The 20536-nt window shown below is 43.2% G+C and overlaps 1 protein-coding gene across 1 annotated transcript in view; it reads right to left on the bottom strand.

Annotated features, from left to right (window-relative positions):
- LOC126470450 (1-acyl-sn-glycerol-3-phosphate acyltransferase alpha) overlaps positions 1–20536 on the bottom strand; it is a 694917-nt gene that overhangs the window by 547273 nt on the left and 127108 nt on the right. The window contains exon 2 of the mRNA XM_050098292.1: positions 11918–11943. The gene's annotated coding sequence lies outside the window, so the exon portion shown is untranslated. The remainder of the gene's footprint in view (positions 1–11917; positions 11944–20536) is intronic.

Genomic DNA, 20536 nt, shown 5'->3' with positions numbered 1-20536 from the left:
ATGCCCGAGGCAGGATTCGAACCTGCGACCGTAGCGGTCGCGCGTTTCCAGACTGTAGCGCCTGGAACCGCTCGGCCACCCCGGCAGGCAAGGAAATGAAATCTCCATGGTAGTTAAGGATCTGCGATGATCAGCATTTGAACTGGCCGAGAGGAATAATCTTCGTCGAAATTTAATGAAACCAAAATGGTTGAAAAGTGTTGGAAAAGGTTTCCGACACTGATGATGAGGTCAAGTGTACAGCATGTGCAGTGTTGGCCCATGAACGGTCTGCGGCTATTCGTAAGGACGAAGATCACTATTTGTGTGAAAACTGTGATTAAACATTTTTAATCACTTTAATTTTTCTTAATAGTAATAATGAGCTTTTTCTAGCAAAAAAAAAAAAAAAAAATATGGTTCAAATGGCTCTGAGCCTTAAGGGACTTAACTTCTGAGGTCATCAGTCCCCTAGAACTTAGAACTACTTAAACCTAACTAACCTAAGGACATCACTTTTCTAGCAAAATGACACGTTAAGTAATTAATTTCTTACTCTCAGTATGTAATTTGCACTGTAAATAAGTTCTTTGTCTCTAAATACGCTTTTTCATAGTTAAAGATCATTTTCTCAATTTATTTAGCTCTTTCCAGCTATGCGACAATTATGCTCTACGCCGTCAGGCAAAATGGCACCTCGGGTACTTCTTAGATTACCGATTACTTTGCTGCCTTCCTTTAGTACGACTAGAATGGAAAAAAAATTAGATAGGCAGGAGATTGGTCTGACTGAACATCCCGTGTCTTTGCAGTTTCTATATCGATTGCAATTTAGCCAAGAAATCACCAAAGCTTAGGGTGCCCCTATCCCCGTCCTTCCCCCACTTTCCGTGGTAGCACGGTGTGTCTGCAGTTTCAATTTTGTTCTGACTGCCTTTTCTCGACACAGCCATCGCATGTACCAGAGGTGGATTGGATTTGAAAAACCCGTACCAGCACTGCATGACAATATTCCTAAAATATACAAACAAGATAGACAGGAAAGACGCAAGAAACGTTACTGAAGAGATCTACCAAAAGTTTCTACCCTTCGATTTAAGGCCGTCGATTTATATTGTTCCAGAATGTAAACTCTGTATACGAGGTGAGTCACTAACTATTGTCTCCAAGAATAACTCCTAAAGTATGATAGGAGCTGGAAAGTCTGTGGGACAAAAGTTGCATAACGGGGACCATAATATGACGGATTTTTGTTGCTAGATGGGGTCGCTTCAGAGATAAGAAGGACAACTTTGTTTTTTTAAATGGGATGCTTTAGTTTGGTACTTATTATCTGATACCCGTTATCGATACGAATCCAATGATGTGTAACAGTAAGGTCTTTGAAGGTCACAAAGGTGGCAGGAACGTCCATTTATAGAAGGTGTTCGAAGTGACGACCATTGGTATCAGTCCAGTGTTGCAATCTGCTTAGCATGGAATCAGTGGTATTCCTTATCATATAGGCACTTATCGAAGCACATGCTCTGACAGTTGTCTCTCGTATATCGTGCAAATAGTAAATATTCACCTTGTTTTCGAGAGTTCCGGCACCTGTACAGAAAATTGGAATAGAGATCAACATAAACATCGTTTCCGCCCTTTTTATTGCTAATGAAATTGCATGTTGTACCACCAAACAGCGACACCTTCAGAGGTGGTGGTCCAGATTGCTGTACGCACCAGTACCTCTAATACCCAGTAGCTCATCGTCTTGCATTGATGCATGCCTGTATTCGTCGTCGTGGCATACCATCCACAAGTTCATCAAGGCAGTGTTGGTCCAGATTGTCTCACTCCTCAACGACGATTCGGCATAGATCCCTCACAGTGGTCGGTGGGTCACGTTGTCCATAAACAGTCCTTTTTAATCCATCCCAGGTGTGTTCGATAGCGTTCATGTCTCGAGAACGTGCTTGCCACTCTAGTCGAGCGATGTCGTTATCCTGAAGGAAGTCATTCACAAGATGCGCTCGATGGGGGCGCGAATTGTAGTCCATGAAGACGAATGCCTCGCCAATATGCTGCCGATTTGGTTGCACTATCGGTCGGAGGATGGCATTCACTTATCGTATAGCCGTTACGGCGCCTTCCATGACCACCAGCGGCGTTCGTCGGCCCCACATAATGCCCCCCCCCCCCCCCCAAAAGCAGCAGGGAACCTCCACCTTGCTGCACTCGCTGGATAGTGTGTCTAAGGCGTTCAGTCTGACCGGGTTGCCTCCAAACGTGTCTCCGACGACTGTCTGGTTTTAGGCATATGCGACACTCCGCTGAAGAGAACATGATGCCAATCCTGAGCGGTCCATTCGGCATGTTGTTGGGCCCATTTGTACTGCACTGCATGGTTTCGTGGATGCAAAAATGGACCTCGCCATAGACGTCGAGAGTGAAGTTGTGCATCATGCAGCCTATTGCGCACAGTTTGAGTCGTAACACGACGTCTTGTGGGTGCACGAAAAGCATTATTCAACATGTTGGCGTTGCTATCAGGGTTCCTCTGAGCCATAATCCGTAGGTAGCGGTCATCCACTACAGTAGTAGCCCTTGGGCAGCCTGAGCGAGGAATGTCATCGACAGTTCCTGTCTCTCTGTATCTCCTCCACGTCCGAACAACATCGCTTTGGTTCACTCCGAGACGCCTGAACACTTTCCTTGTTAAGAGCCCTTTCTGGCTGGCACAAAGTAACAATACGGACGCGACTGAACCGCGGTATTGGCCGTCTAGGCATGGTTGAACTACAGACAACACGAGCCGTGTACCTGCTTCCTGGTGGAATGACTGGCACTGATCGGATATCGGACCCTCTCTCTCTAATAGGCGCTGCTCATGCATGGTTGTTTACATCTTTTGCGGGTTTAGCGACATTTCTGAACAGTCAGGGACTGCGTCTGTCATACAACATCCACGTCTATCTTCAGTAGTTCTGGGAACCGGGGTGACGCATAACGTTCAAAACGTAAAGAAAACAATTTGTGTACTGTATAGAAATATACGAGGAGTGTTGAAAACGTAATGAAAACAACATTTTCTGAAAGCAGGTTTTTTTTCAGGATTTCAATATAATACACTATTAACCACTCTTTTGGCTACAAAGTCTTGTTTTTCAACATAATATCCGTTCAATGCGACGGCCTTATGTCCCTTTACTGGGAGAGCCTGTATGTCCACATGGTTCCACTCTATTGATCGACCTAGGATCCGATATCTCGCTGCCTCAGTTACCTCCCCGTCATCCACGGGTATCTTTAATTGGGCCAAACAGATGGAAGGTGTGAGATCCGTGCTGAAAGGGAGATGAGGAAGAACAATCCAATGAAATTTTGTCAACCTACCAACAGAGACGTCCAGTTCAGCAGCAAGGTGTTTGATTGTGATCTGTCGATCGCATCGAATGAGAGAGCCACACGTTCCAGCATTGCAGGAGTCACAGCTGTGTGCGGCCGACCGGCACGCAGAAGATCGGAGTTTTGTGCGACCTTGTTGCTGTGATGACGGATGCCTTTCCTAACAACTCACCGTGCTTTTGTTCACTGCCAGGTCTGCGTAGAGATTCTGCAAGCGCCTATGAACATATGCAATGCTCTAGTTGTCCATGCAAAGAAACTCAATGACAGCTCTCTGCTTGGATCGCACTACCGTTATAGACGCCATTTTGAAGGTTACGCATAGCGCCATCACCTATCCGACCTTCATGAAGCTTTAGGTGCTGAAGCAGGAATATTCCGCTATGTCCCACAACAAATTCTGCATTTTTTCATGCGAAATTCGCCGAGAAAAGATGTGTTGTATTACTTGTTGAGCCCCACCCGTACTGCTTAGAACTCAACACAGCGAAGCATTCCTCAGTAAGAGTCTACCAATAATTGTTCCAACACGCTCATAAGCACCCTATGGCAGTCAAATATCCTCACGAAAATTGGCCACAGGTTTCGAGAAATATCTGTTCAAAGATTTTACCCACAAATATTAGAACTATCCGGCTAGATTCATCACCAAAACCTACCCACTCTTACTAATAAACGTAAAATAAAACTATCAATCTCTGCTTTATGTGAGGTGTGTAGCGTTGAAACGAACATGTCTCTCTCTCTCTCTATCTGTCTCTCTCTCTCTCTCTCTCTCTCTCTCTCTCTCACACACACTCACACACACACACACACACACACACACACACACACACACACACACACACACACCTATGCCAAAAAACAATTACCGTTTGGAACTGGGCGAGGAAAAACCACGGCAACCGCCATAAATACGATAACAGTCGACAAAGTTTTTCAGCCAGACTGGAAATATTTCCCGACGCCAATCACAATGCATTTGCCTGGCCTGTTGGGCGTTTTAAATTTGTTTCGCCAAACGCAACGTCACTGGTATACAGGAATTTATCGACTATTTGCCACTCCAAAGAATGGATTCCTAAATGTCATCTAGAAACCAGATAAGCACCGCCACTGTTCAACTGTATGCGTGTGATTCTCGAGACAGGTTAAGAAAGGAAAATGGTCGGCCGCTGTGGAAGACCGGTTCTAGGCGCTTCAATCCGGAACCGCGCGGCTGCTACGTTCGCAGGTTCGAATCCTGCCTCGGGCATGGATGTGTGTGATGTCCTTTGGTTAGTTAGGTTTAAGTAGTTCTAAGTTCTAGAGGACTGATGACCTCGGATGTTAAGTTCCACAGTGCTTAGAGCCATTTGAACCATTTGAAAGCAAAATGACGGAGAAGAGTACACATTACACTAAATAATATAATCACCTGACAGAACTAGACAGTTGGGAAGATAGTGTTCAGTTAGGGAGCCGATTTGAAATTCATTCTGTTTTTAAAGCACAAATCAGAATGCAACAGAGACAAACTATTGGTTGGTGTAACGTTGTTTTTTTTTACTTAATTATTATTATTTTTTGATGGTAAGAGATGGAGATGATATGTTTGCGTCTCACATCTAACTTCATATGTAAACAGATGAATTAACAAAAATTGGACAGATCACTTCATCTATAAAAAGTTTGAACAAATCATTCATCTCACTAACATAAATATCACTTGTTAATTTTCTTGTAAAACAATTAAAATTCTCATTTGCAGAAAAAACTTAAATCCTATGGCAGTTGTTTCAACAATGTTGTTCAATTTCTCTAATTTACGTCTAAAAGCAGTTCGAACAATATATAACACAGCACGAAGAAAATGTTCTGCAACAAGATGGACCAGTATGTTATTTAAAAAAACAAGTTCCTGTGAATATAAAATGTTCACGGCTATAGATGGCCTTTTGTATCATATTATTATTATTATTATTATTATTATTATTATTAATTCCGTGTTTAATGGGAATGATTAAAATGATATTCTGATATTATTAAGCTATACATCAAAATTTGTAAAACCTTGAAATTCATTGATTTTCAGTTCTGTAAAGGATTTAACTAAAAAAAGCTACCAAACCATTACCTTGGGTTCCATGCACAGCAAATTGTATTTCTTTTTTCGTTTCGATTACCACATCCTTCACCACTGGTCAGGGCCGGTTCGAGAACATTTTTCCGTGAAAGTGACTTATGATTTGACGCCCTCCCGTTTTCCTCGACACTTTCAACGGTGTCAGTTTTCGCTGCTAATTGTCATACATACTATTTGCAAATCTTGCATGTTGGTGCTCCTGGCGTCCCTCTCACCTTGGGGCTCCAGCGCGCGGCTTGTGTCCCTTGGGCCTTAAACCGGCCATGCCTCTGGCAGTTATTTTTTAATGTGAAAAATTTGATTTTCGTCTTCTTCTCTCCATGTCAATCATGGTTTCTTTCATAATTAGCATTATTCGATGATCGAATGGGTCAAGTTTATTAAGCACAGTGTATTAAGATGTCACTCATAGCTTATTATGTCCTTTGTGGAAAGCTGTTATTCAATTATAGTAACAAAATCATGCCATAAGATTGAAATAAAACTTTATCTTTCTTGGACGACATTCCTTATTTGTGAAATACTGTTCAGTATTCTTCTGACACGCAACCGTAAAATTCTGTAAACCACCTTTCGCATCTTCCTCCGACCGACTGTTCACAGCCGACCGCATCTGATGGTTCCGCATTAATGACTGGTGCGCTGGCGTAGAGTTTCCAAAGTGAGGTTTCGAAATTCCCCCATTGCTGGCAAAATAATTCCCCAATTTCGGCAGTTTTCCCCCAGATATCCGAAACCTACCCACTCCTCTGAACTATAAAGTGTTATCTGTGTTTGAAGCTTGAAGAAGTGGAATTATGTGTTCAGGTCCATAAAATTATCGTATGTATCACAAAATTATAGTCCACAACTCGCGGGTCTGGATTCTGGTTTCGTATGGAAATGATTTGAACCATGCAACATGTCAAACAATTTCTGTTTCAAGATGTAAATTGTGACGTGGATGCGATGCGGCTCGTACTGTGTTCCGGGAGGGTCTGTTGTCGTTGCACACACACCGCCCACCTCCGGACTCATGTGCATAGGACCTATTCCCTTCCATTACCAGTTAGTAGTCCGTCACTGCAGTTTGTCGGTTTCATTAATGTTCACCCCGTACACATACATAAATACACGTATCTTCTTGTACCGGAATATAGAGCATATAAGAATGGATATGAATGTTCAAAAAAGTGACTTACAAATATGAAATAGAAGATGAAATAGGGTATACATGTGAATATAAATTCACCAATGAAAATATGTATTCAAGCTTGAGGCAAATAACGATAAATTTTTGTTGCATTATCTTATACCATAGATTTTACTTTACTGATATGTTCGTATCCGTAAATTACGAGACAATAACTGACCACGTATAGATAGATTTCCTTTTGTATCCGTTTTTACCCGTCGTTTTTAGGAGGAATTAACCCCAAACCGTTACTGCAATATTAGCACAACAGAAAAGAACGTAAGCAAATTACTCCGAGACAGTAACTCTCAGAAGTTTAGTATGGATTTCATAATTTTTCATTTCGGGTGAAATTGAAGTTAACCACCAATATGCCATGAGTTAGAAGAACGTAGGCGATGCAGTGAAATACCAAACACAAATTCCTGGAACAGGAGCTGGGCTTCATCAAAAGGGTGAAACTTGTGAGTTTGAATTTGATTTCAACGATCCTGATACGTGGCCAACAAGGTTTTCTGACATTGAATGATGTTATGTTATAAAAACGAGAGCTGAAAACGAACGTAGTTCTGACGTAAGTAAAAGCTATAGAGAAGGTCGCCATTTAAATAAAGATTGGTTTCGGAAGGAGATAAAAATGTGACAAAAGTTAAAAGATCGTGGCTAGACTTAAGTGAGAGCAAAAAATGTTGTATATTGTATACCCTGCAGATTATCTACTCACTTAAGTTTAGATTCTGAGTCGAAATCATTTTCAGCTTAACAGGGAGGCACAGTTAATAGGAAAACGCTAAGTGGAAAAATTCCTGGCCGTGAAAATTCACCAAATCACAAGCTTGGTTTGTGCTCATTGAACGCTCTAGAGGCTTCTCTCCGAAGCGAAGCGTTGATAGAGAGCTAAAAGACCAATTAAAGAAGAGGAATCTCGATGGAGAGCAGTTTCGCATTGTATTATTAATGTTCTTTTTCTGGCAAAGAAAGGGAGACCGCTTAGAAGAACAAAAGAATGTGGTGATTTTGGTGATCCAGAGAGTGTCAAATTTCTAAGTACAGTTGATCTCGTATCACACTATAGTGGACCCCTTCGTCAGCTATTGAACGCCACCAGAGAGAGAAGATTAGCTATTTTTCCAAAAATATGCAAGATGGGTTTCTTGACGTAGTTCCGAACAAAATAAGACAAGATATAATTAAAGATACTTTTGATGCTGAATACTTTTCACTGATGTTTGACCGCACACCAGTTACAAACCACAATGATCAGACGACTCCATCAGTTCGCTTTACAAGTTAAATGATTCAGAAGTTGTGGAAGGTATTGTTGACCTTATTATAATTGGAGACAAAACAGGAGAACGTCTTAGTCAAGAGATACTGCAAAAAATAGAAGACGATGGGTTTAACATGAAATACTACAGAGGGTAGTCTTATGACAGGGGGGCAAACAGGGCTGGAGAGTAGAAAGGGGTCCAGACAAGAATTCTTCCGGTCCCGGCGGAGGTTCGAGTGCTCCCTCGGGCATGGGTGTGTGTGTGTGTGTTTGTCCTTAGGATAATTTAGGTTAAGTAGTGTGTAAGCTTAGGGACTGGTGGCCTTAGCAGTTAAGTCCCATAAGATTTCATAGACATTTGAACATTTGAAGAATTCTTGAGAAGAATGAAGTGGCCTGTTTTGTACCATCGGTGGCTGACTTTGCAAATATAATACGAGCACGTACATCAGACACATCTGCTGAAGCTCAAACTCTTTTTGGAACTATCCATTGTTTATATCTACACTTTGTGGCGTCAGCTTCTAGATGCGAAAGCTCACAAAAACATTTACCCTTAGTATTAACAGCCAAGAGCACGAGTAGGTGGCCTGCAAGAGTAGAGGCGGTCGAAGCTGTTTACAAGCATTTTAATAGAGTTGTAAAGACTGTGGAAGACGTTGAAACTTATAACTTGTCAATACCAGAAACTAAAACTGAAGCATATCTATTATAAAGAATATGAAAAAAACCTCAAATTCATTGCTTTAACTGGTTTCTGGCATGCAGCATTAAAAAAAATAGACCACGCCAATCAGTTTCTGCAAAGAAAAGAACTTACGATTGATAAAGATGATCGAAATAGTCAAGGCCTTTTGAGCTTTCCTCTAGGGACTCCTGTACCCAGAACCTATTTTAGAGGTCAAAGTATCAGCGGAAAATAATGAGATATCAATACATACAAAAATGACCTTGAAGATGACATCGGAAGTTCACTGAGGCTTTTTGCGGATGATGCTGGGGTATATCGAGAGGCTGTAACAATGGAAAATTGTACCTAAATGCAGGAGGATCTTCAGCGAATTGACGCATGGTGCAGGGAATGGCAACTGAATCTCAATGTAGACAAGTGTAATGTGCTGCGAATACATAGAAAGATAGATCCCTTATCATTTAGCTACAAAATAGCAGGTCAGCAACTGGAAGCAGTTAATTCCATAAATTATCTGGGAGTACGCATTAGGAGTGATTTAAAATGGAATGATCATATAAAGTTGATCGTTGGTAAAGCAGATGCCAGACTAAGATTCATTGGAAGAATCCTAAGGAAATGCAATCCGAAAACAAAGGAAGTACGCTACAGTACGCTTGTTCGCCCACTGCTTGAATACTGCTCAGTAGTGTGGGATCCGTACCAGATAGGGTTGATAGAAGAGATAGAGAAGATCCAACGGAGAGCAGCGCGCTTCGTTACAGGACCATTAAGTAACCGCGAAAGCGTTACGGAGATAATAGATAAACTGCAGTGGAAGACTGCAGGAGAGACGCTCAGTAGCTCGGTACGGGCTTTTGTTGAAGTTTCGAGAACATACCTTCACCGAAGAGTCAAGCAGTATGTTGCTCCCTCCTACGTATATCTCGCGAAGAGACCACGAGGATAAAATCAGAGAGATTAGAGCCCACACAGAAGCATACCGACAATCCTTCTTTCCACGAACAATACGAGACTGAAATAATAGGGAGAACCGATAGAGGTACTCAAGGTACCCTCCGCCACACACCGTCAGGTGGCTTGCGGAGTATGGATGTAGATGTAGAATTCTCAGAAAAAGGATAAGAGTTAAGAAAAAAAAGGCCGATGAGCTTTGCGAGAATGAAGTATCCGAACATTCACAGGATGATTTGTTCGGGACGTCCCTGTCAGAAATAACTGACATGAGTGATAAAGGAGCTGAGTACCAGGTTTAAGGCGCTGAAGGAAGTTAAGGTATAGTTTAGTTTTCTGTGTGGTGTTCAAATCCAAGAAATGAAAGTGGGAGGTTGAAAGGCTACAGCAGTGTAACTAGAATGAATTCATTTGAAAGTTTCAAACACCATGGACTGACAAATAGAAAGGGGCTTGCAAGATGCTACTGCATCATCCACGTTAAGTTTAATTTATAAAAATATGTTGGTAGAATGGTAGCCCAACCTTACTACAGTCTTAAAAATATTCCTTACCATCCTACTTCCTGTTTCCTCCGAAGAAAGAAGTGTCAGCAAGCTGAAACTAATTAAAAATTATATGAGGAGCACGACTGCTCAACAGAGGTTAAGTGTATAATCTCCATAGGATACAAACGAGCTGCTTTCATAAACTATGATGAGATCATAAAAATTTTTTTTTGCACAAAAAACTTCAAAGATAAATTTTAAATTTCTTATTTCTACAATGAGTAATCATGTTTTTTGTGTTTCTAATAGTTTTATTATTTGTTTTGAATTTGATCTTATTTCAGTCGATAAAATGATTTAATGTTATGAGACGGTAACATTTATTTCGAAATTAGTATCTAAATTACTGTTATAAAACTGTTTATATTTATGGGGAGGGGGAGGGGAGCGAAAGAAGAGGCAGCAAATTTCACGCATGCCTTCCTTCGCAAAAATCCTAGTTTCGCCCCGCGTGTATGTCACAGTGATGTCACGGAGAGATTGTAACTACTGCCTTGAAGAGAGAGTGACATCTAGAGAATATCTAGAAAACTAAGATATGTTTGTTTCAACTAAAATATCGGAGATGGTATTAATAGTAACGCAAGGGAGATAAAATACTTCCCTAATTTACCCGGTACCGAAATTTTCTTGTCCACAAATTTCCGCGAGGTTTCTTTTTCCTCAAAAAACACGTTTCCCCAAAACTGCGAAATACCGCCAATCTGGGGTAGCTGCGCTGGCGCTCGCTCAAAAGCAGGCTACCGTAAAACTCATTGTTGGGCCCACAATTGCGTAACTGCTTGTTGTCGCTCTTCACAGAAGTTTTATTTGTTCTTGTATGGATGGAGACGCAGCAACGGCGACGCCACAAGATCGATGTCGTGTTACAACAGGTAGACAACTGCAATTCATGTTGCAACGCTACCTCGTTGTAAATGCCGCGCGCAGTCTGGAGAAATTATTGGGCCGCCTGTGCATTTGCCGCGCTCCGACTGTGGAAATTCGATATGTGAGGCCATAGTCTCCTGCCATCTGCCGGCAACAGTTGGAAACTTGCTGTCCGCACGCCAGATGGCAGCCAACACCAGCTGCAGCAGTAGTATTTCTCTTGTTCAATTACCGAGCATTTCCCCCCTTCCCTCCGCAACCCCGATGGCAACAAGTGAAACGTATTTACTTAATACTTCACCACGCCGCCTGGAAAAGCTATACTTTGTTCATATTGATCAGACACAATCCGCGTTCTTATTGGCGATCGTTTCAAATTTTAGCGAAAATGGAACGCCGTATACAGCGAGAACTTATCGTCGCACTTTAAAAATCCTTAAAATAACTGCAAATCAAGATATTGCATTGCATGCACTTTTTTGATGTACATTTTATTGTAACATGTAATTACCATACGAACATGTCATAACGATGATAAACAGGCCAATGCTGTTACTTAGAACTGCCGCTGTTCTCGGCAGTTTATCTCTGATAAGTATATTTCTCCACAAATACTGACTTCTACAGCTCTCGTGGATAGCTTATTTTCCTTGCCTTTCGTACATCACTTCGTGTCGCATCAAATTTTGTGCACCAGTATTCATTACTTGAATATAATGTATTCTGCGGAGATCGATGATTTAAAGATTATGTATGACATGCTTCTCCCCGGTAAAGACGGTTTGTATTTTCTGCGTAGTACTCCAACTTGTCCAAGTGCTATGATAGTAGTTTCACAGTTTGCAATACATGTATTGCCATGCAGTTTACATACCTTGGATTAGAGACTGAGATCTAATTTGTCTCATATTGTACTTACACCGCACGGAGGACACCAGATGCTTCCTGAAAAAGGAAAAGAAAAGCTTGATTCAGAGGCATGTATTCTGTCAAATGGACATTTCGCATCTCGGCAAGAACAGCGTCAAAGCTCAAAAATGCATTACTTCAGAAAATCCGACTTAAAGAATTCATTCTATATAACTTATATTTAAATAGTGCAAGCTTCCTTTAGATTTCATGTATGTACTGTTGGCAGTAAATTTCATTATCTTTTTCGTCCACGATGGGGCACTTCGCACGTATTTTTCAGTCACCTAAACTAACGATGCCGTTTTTCGACTTTTCACTTTCTTGCCAGGGTGCGATTTGTAGAAGCCAATACCCAAATCAAATCTTGTCTTTTTTGTCTCGCTAATAATTATGGTGAGAGATTCAGTTATACTGTTCACGTCAAATATTCCCGGAACTGACTAAGATATCGTAATTCTGTTTTCATACAGATGGTTTCCGAGAAAGTTCTCACTAAGCTATGGGTACTTTATTTTCATAGCTATATTAATTAGTGGTATCAACTTCGCTTTTTCAAATGTAACTAGGCCTATAGTAATTAGTAATTTCTGCTGCTAGTATCGTTCTAAAAGAGATGAATTCAACAGCGTATCACTCTTCAAAACCCAGTTAGTATTTTAGGAGAAATTACAGTACTTATAAATTAGGATTTGTCTGTCTTGAACATGGAACAGATTTTTGTCTTATGTGGAAGTTAAGTTTTCACACTTCAGTAGGAAAATGCGTCACGCGAGATGAGGAGGACAGAATCGCACAGTCGCGATGATAAAAGAGGCCCAGGGGAAATGTAGCTTTTATTCTGCCTGTGTCGTTCACGTGTATCGAGTGCCGAATATGTTTGAAAAAAAAAGTCTTTCACAAACCAAGAGAAACTAGATAATCTGCTACTGACAGAGACTGCAGAAGGAACGAGATGAGGAGAGTCGGGTTGCACACAAAAGACGTCCCGACAGACGATGCGCAACATGAAATAACAATTCAGCGAATTTGCAAAAAAATTGTTATTCGTATGGTGCTGAAAACTTCGCGGAGGGTAAAGAGCAACTCTTAAACGAGAGGAGCGGACGAAATATATGTTTTGGCCGCTGTCGCTCAAAATCCACTCAGCTCCAGAGCAAGTGCGAGTGTCTCCAGAGTAGGTCAGCCTAGCGTTGTTCGCATTTTGTGCGTACACAGTTTCTGTCCGTACCATGTGTCACTTCGTCAGCAGATTGACCTACGTTATTTCGGTACGCGCATGGAAATCTGTTGCTCCGGTGTTCTGTGACATCGGGACAACAGCTACTTTCATCAAAGAATTTTCTCTGCCGATGAAGCTGCCTTTAGAAATCAGTGAAAGATGAATGTAAAAAACATGCATATTGGGCCGCTGAAGTCTACTTTACGAGCAAGTGGCCGCGCGGGCTTAGCCGAGCGGTCTTAGGCGCTACAATCATGGACTCTGTGGCTGGTCCAGGCGGAGGTTCGAGTCCTCCCTCGGGCATGGGTGTGTGTATTTGTCCTTAGGATAATTTAGGTTAAGTAGTGTGTAAGCTTAGGGACTGATGACCTTACCAGTTAAGTCCCATAAAGTTTCACACACATTACGAGCAAGTGAACACAAGCGAACTAGCAACAAGGAACGAGAAGTCTGTTTGCTGTAACGGCATTCGACCGTGTTCGGTTCGTATTCGCTTGTGTTCGTTCGTTTTCCGCTGGTTGCCGGTCTTTTAACGAACCGTTAAATGAATTTCGCGTACTTCTCGCTTTGGCACTAACAGGACAGAGAGCTTTTGTCCGCTTTCTTTTGTGACTTTTTTTTATTGCTGACATAATTTGCGTGATCGATGTAGTGATCCGAAGAGAATGTAATGTTGCTGATATATGCACACAGATATCACCCGTGCTTCTGTGATCCAAGAGCTCCACGGCGAAAACGCCGAAGGAGAAGAAACGTGATCGATAGAAAACTGCCGAAACATTCAAAAGTATTACTGTGGACGTAAGAAAGACGATAACCTCATTAAATAGTTGGAACAACAGGAGGCGGAGTGATTAAGCACAATATTTGCATTTCTTTTTATTGCGAAGGGCGTTTAGTAAGTAATGCGACACATTCTTTCCCGACCAGTTTTGGTTGAAAAAATGCGTTGTGAGACATCGTGTAATTATCCCACAGCAGCCCCTATAGTTATATAAAGTTCTTACGGAGCCCACGAGAAATATGAGCCCTTTAATGAAGCTGTGACGTCACAGTAGTGAGCTTGTCCGGCACATTTGGCGAATACTGAGCTCCGTGCAGGGCCCACGGGAAAGCAATATGCAATTAAAAAGGTACCCACTCAAAGGTCTCAACTTCGTCGTGTGCTATCGAGAGCTTGTATGCACTTACGCACGCAGTCAAGAGTTATTAAACTCGTCTGAAATAGCTACTCGCTCGCCACCGGAGACGGTTGCTGGCATTCGTAACAAAAAAAGTGGTTCAAATGGCTCTGAGCACTATGGGACTCAACATCTGTTGTCATCAGTCCCCTAGAACTTAGAACTACTTAAACCTAACCAACCTAAGGACATCACACACATCCATGCCCGAGGCAGGATTCGAACCTTCGACCGTAGCGGTCACGCGGTTCCAGACTGACGCGCCTAGAACCGCACGGCCACACCGGCCGGCATTCGTAACACCTGCAGTGTCACGTGCTGTGACTTAGTCGCCAACGCCTGTCTTTTTTGTGGGCTTCTTGGGCCTCGAGTTCCGATAGATGGCGGCGCTATACTCATCCTTCAAAACGGTGTCTGTAACGGAGGTGCATTCCAAACAGAGAGCCGTCATTATCTTTGGCGGAAAACCAGAGCATCGCAGATATTTATAGGCACTTGCAGAATGTTTGCGGAGGCCTGACAGTGAACAAAAACACGGTGAGTCGCTGGGCGTGGCGTCTCTCATCATCGCAACAAGGTCACACAAACCATCAATTCCCGTGTGCACGTCGGCCGCATACAGCGGTGACTCCATTACTGTCGGAACGTGCGAACACTCTCATTCGAGGTGACCGACGAATCGCAATCAGACACCTCGCTGCACAACTAGACGTCTGTCGGTAGTGCTGGCACACTCGTTCACCAGTCAGCGTTCTCGAAAGTGTGTGCGCGAAGGATTCCTCGCCGTCAAGGAGAGGACCATAAAGAGCAACGAAAGAGCGCCGAGCGTAATTGCTTGCCCGTTGTGAGGCTGCACGTGACAATTATTTGTCGAAAATCGTCACATGCGATGAAAAGGGTTCATCATATCGAAACGGAAACAAAACGGCAATCCATAGAGTGGTGCCACACCACCTCTCCTCCGAAGAAAAACTTCGCACCCGCAGCCTCGTCCGGTAAAGTCATGGCATGGCGACTGTCTTCTGGGACTCACAAAAGTTTGCGCACCAGAGAGGAGCCCATAAAACTTCATAAAACTGACAAAACTTCGTTAGTCTGTTCTTCCTCATCCACCCCACAGCCCGAAACTCGCACTTTCCGACTCCCAAGTGTTTGGTGCAGTGAAGGGTGCACTCCGAGGGAAGCAGTACGTGGATGATGGGGAGGTTGTTGATGCAGCAAGACGTTCACTCCAAAGTCGACCAGTGCCACGCGGGGATACGGGCGTTCCCGTGGCCTAAGGCTGTCGCATTGAACGGAAATTACGTTGAAACATAGGGTTTTGCAGCCAAAAAGAGGGAATAATATGGTGTCAATAATCCTGAACAAAACCAATCTGCTTGCAGAAGAAACAAATTGCATTACTTACCGAATACCCCTCGTAAAAAAGAAAAGCACAAAAATGTCCGTAAAAGTAACAAGGGCAAATAAAACAAGTATCTATTATGAAGATTAACATTAAAAACATACGAAAGACCTGGTCGTACTAGTTGCTTACGTTCATGTTATCTGTAATACATATTTTATCTGTAATACATATCTGTAACATATATTTTATTGAAATTATATTTCTGACACGTACTTTAATAAAATACTTGAATTGGTTCGTACACTGAAGCACCAAAGAAACTGGTATAGGCATGCGCATTCAAATGCAGAGATACACAGGGCGAGTCAAAAGTCCTTGGACACCTTCATAAGTTGGAAGATTAAAGGGAAAATTGAAATGTGATGGTGGGAACATAGGTTTGATGTGGGGCCACAACTTTTGGAGTGAATGTGGCCGCCATCTTTAAATCCACCATTTTGGATTCAAGTCATTTTTTTAAATGGGGAGGGGGAGGGGGTGTATGACACATCAAATAACACTCGCTTGAGCTCTGGAATTGAGTGGTGTAATTTGTTTTTGTCAATTTTGTACAGTTTAGACGTTATTAATGTTCAAAGTTACCTTGATACCGACTCAACGCCGACTTAACGCCCCTTGATTTTTACCTATGGGGACATCTTAAGCAGACAGTGTATGCTAAGAGCATCCGTGATTTGAGACACCTAGAGAAACGCATACAACACGCCTGTGTCCAAATTGCAGGAGACACTCTCCTCCGTATGCAGCCAGAGTGGTTGCGGCGACTACAGTTGTGCATTGCACGGCATGGACAACACGTAGAAAATGTGTTGCAGCAGTCGGTATGAAGGTAATTTCCCGACTTTGAACATTAATAACCTCTAAACTGTACAAGATAGATAAAAACAAATTACACCACTCAATTCCAGAGCTTAAGCGGTGTGTTATTTGATGTGTCATACACCCCCCATCCCATTTTAAAAAAATGACTTGAATCCAAAATGCCGTATTGCAAGATGGCGGCCATGAATGGCATTCACTCCAAAAGTTGCGGCCCCACATCGAACCCATGTTCCCATCATCACATTTCAACTATCCCTTTAATCTTCCAACTTATGAAGGTGTCCAAGGACTTTTGACTCGCCCTGTATAAACAGGCAGAATAGGGCGCTGCGGTCTGCAGCGCCTGTATAAGACAAGTGTCTGGCGCAGTTGTTAGATCCGTTACTGGTGCTACAATGGGAGGTTATCAAGATTTAAGTGAGATTGAACGTAGTGTTATAGATGGCGCACGAGCGATGGGACACAGCATCTCCGAGGTAGCGATAATGTGGGGATTTTCCTGTACGACCATTTCACAAGTGTATCGTGAATATCAGGAATCCGGTAAAACATCAAATCACCGACATAGCTGCGACCGGAAAACGACCCTGCAAAAACAGCTCCAACGACGACTGAAGAGAATCGTTCAACGTGACAAAAGTGTAGCCCTTCCGCAAATTGCTACAGGTTTCAGTGCTGGGCCATCAGCAAGTGTCAGCGTGCGAACCATTCAACGAAATAGCATCGATATGGGCTTTCGGAGCCGAAGGCCCACTAGTATTCCCTTGATGACTGCACGACACAAAGCTTGACGTCTCGACTGGCCCACCAACACCGACATTGGACTGTTGATGACTGGAAACATGCTGCCTGGTTGGACGAGTCTCGTTTCAGATTGTATCTAGCGGATGGACGTGGACGGGTATGGAGACAATCTCACGAATCCATGAACCCTGCATGTCAGCAGGGGACTGTTCAAGTTTCTGGAGGCTCTGTAATGGTGTGGGGTGTGTGCAGTTCGAGTGATATGGGATCCCTGATACGTCTAGATACGACAGATTACACGCACGTAAGCATCTTGTCTGATCACCTGCATTCATTCATGTCCATTGTGCATTCCGACGGACTTGGGCAATTCCAGCAGAACAATGCTACACCCCAAACGTCCAGACTTGCTACAGAGTGGCTCCAGGAACACTTTTCTGTGTTTAAACACTTCCACTGGCCAGCAAACTCCCCAGTATTGTATTGTATTGAACTGGGGACCTAGAAACGACGGAGAGGCTTCGTCCCCGCCGTAGCCCTCAGTTGTGTACAACAGGCTACAGCAGTCTACTCACCCCACCACCGCCACACACCGAACCCAGGGTTATTGAGCGGTTCGGCCCCCAGTGGATCCCCCCGGGACTGTCTCACACCAGACGAGTGTAACTCCAATGTTTGCGTGGTAAAGTAATTATGGTGCACGCGTACGTGCAGGCAGTGTTTGCGCAGCAATCGCCGACATAGTGTAACTGAGGCGGAATAAGTGGAACCAACCCGCATTCGCCGAGGCGGATTGGTGCCGGGAACGCGCACGCCTTCCTGCCCGGAAAGCACTGCGTTAGACCGCACGGCTAACCGGCGGGCAAACTCCCAAGACATGAACACTATTGAGCATATCTGGGATGCCTCGCAACGTGCGGTTCAGAAGAAATCTCCACTCCCTCGTACTCTTACGGATTTGAGGACAGCCCTGCAGGTTTCATGGCTTTCGGTTCAAAAATGGTTCCAATGGCTCTGAGGGCTATGGGACTTAACTTCTGAGGTCATCAGTCCCCTAGAACTTAGAACTACTTAAACCCAACTAACCTAAGGACATCACACACATCCATGCCCGTGGCAGGATTCGGTCCTGCGACCGTAGCGGTTGCGCAGTTCCAGACTGTAGCGCCTAGAACCGCTTGGCCATTCCGGCCGGCGCTTTCAGTTCCCTCCAGCACTACTTCAGACATTAGTCGAGTGGATGCTACGTCGTGTTGCGGCACTTCTGCGTGCTCGCGGGGGCCCTAAACGATACTAGGCGGATGTACCAGTCTTCTTGGTTCTTCAGTGTGTATGTCACTGCAGACATCAGTTACATGGCATCCAACGCAATGCGATACAACTACTTACGTAAATATTTTCGGTTGCTAATAGCTGTAGTGTAAATGCTGACCTTTCCTCAGGTTAAGTTGTTCGTCGGTAATTTGTGCTCCGCGTTTAAATTTCCTCGTCAGCTGTAACGAGAATCCATCGAAAAGCATCAACCAACATACGAGCAAAGTTTTGACCTAATGCTAAGGAAACCTGTAACTGAAGTTCAGTGTTAAGTGCTCTACTGTCACTATTCACGTTTACGTACAAATCGAGATACCTAAACTCTTTCTTTCCTAGGCCATTTGGCTTACTTTGTCAAAAACAGTGCGCTCGCCGTACAAAATAATCCTAAATGAATGTCAAAGTATTGTATCGTGGCTCTAACTAAAGACTGTTGTATCCCGTGCGGTACGCCGCTTAATGGAGCCAAAAAATCATACTGCAGCGTTCGTAGGCTATGTTTGTTATCTCGCGTTCTCTTCCGTTTCCTCTAAAAAAAGGGTCTTCACAGACACAAGCGAACGGCAGTGAACACTGGCGCATTGTATGCGTATGCGTATTAGCATGTGTTCGTTTTCATTCGGTCCAGTGTAAAGACAGGCTGAGAATCCACACTAGCCGAGATAGGTTGGAAATCAGAACCAGTAGAGTTGAAAGTTTAGTCCGGGATTATTTGAGACTACATGATTGGGTGCTTCTTCTTTAATGGGTAAAAGACGCGCACAGTTTCTTACTGAAGTTCTACCGGCTTTGCTAGAGGAAGTAGCGCTCGAAATACGTCGATGTATGTGAGATGAATACGATGGGGTCCGGGCTCACCGCTCGCTTTTGGCTAGGAAAGCGCCCACGCAGCCGTTTCAAAGTCGCTGTATGGGACGTGAAGGCGTTATCGGTTGGCCTGCCCACTGATCCGATTTGACGCCACTGGACTTTATGTCTGGGATAAACTCAGAGCTGAATTCTGCAGCAAGTTCCGACGACCCAAGAGCGTTATTGCAACATGTCCAATCATATCGAAGAAATCTCTTCTCTCTGTCCAGAAGGCCTTGCACCAGCAACTACAAGCGAGTATTGCAATGGACGGTGGCATTTGGAACACTTGACGGCATAAATGAAATTTTAAAGGTATGCTTGCAACCAGATTCTTTTGCGATTTCCTTATTGTTGCTGTTGTCGATGTGATTTTGCAATGTAAGCCATTAAATTCATGACACGAAGTTATTCTTTAAAAACCTTTATACCATATTCTCTGTTTTAAAAATCCATTCAATTTTTGAAGGACTCCTTTTTTACAAGGCTCTGGGAGAAACAAGTGCCGAACAGATACCATAGTTAGCATGTGAATCATACTTACAGGCCACGTCTTTTGCATTCGAGTTGGTGTGTCGGTCATACCACATGTAGTTAAGCGTGATTAGTACCAGTTTTAAATTAAACATTTCTCCACAATTCCAGTTTTATAAGTAGCCATTCTTAGTTGCATCGAACTGGAGCGCCCCTTAAGCATGCCACAACATTTCCGTATAACAGCACGAACTGCTGCGAAACATAATATCGGATTCACGTTCAGAACAGATAACTCCTATGTTATGAACAGTTTCAGAAACTGCCAATCGGATTTTGAAGGGTGCAACGCCGTTGAATTCGTATCTTTTAGAATTTCGAGATTAGACACAGAAAGTAATATACACTGATGAGCTAAATCATTGTGACCACCTGCTTAATAGCTTGTTTGTCCGTCTCTGGAACGGAATAGATCACTGATTCTGCGTATCAGGGATCCCAAAGTTTATTGGTAGGTTTGTGGAGGTATGTGGCAATAGACGTCTACGCACAGGTCATGTAATTCGCGTAAATAACGAGCCGCTGATTTGCGTACGCAGTGATGGCGGCCGATAG

This window comes from Schistocerca serialis, chromosome 3 (genome assembly GCF_023864345.2).
Source record: "Schistocerca serialis cubense isolate TAMUIC-IGC-003099 chromosome 3, iqSchSeri2.2, whole genome shotgun sequence".
Taxonomy (NCBI): domain Eukaryota; kingdom Metazoa; phylum Arthropoda; class Insecta; order Orthoptera; family Acrididae; genus Schistocerca; species Schistocerca serialis.
This window is presented reverse-complemented; position numbering and strand designations above follow the sequence as displayed.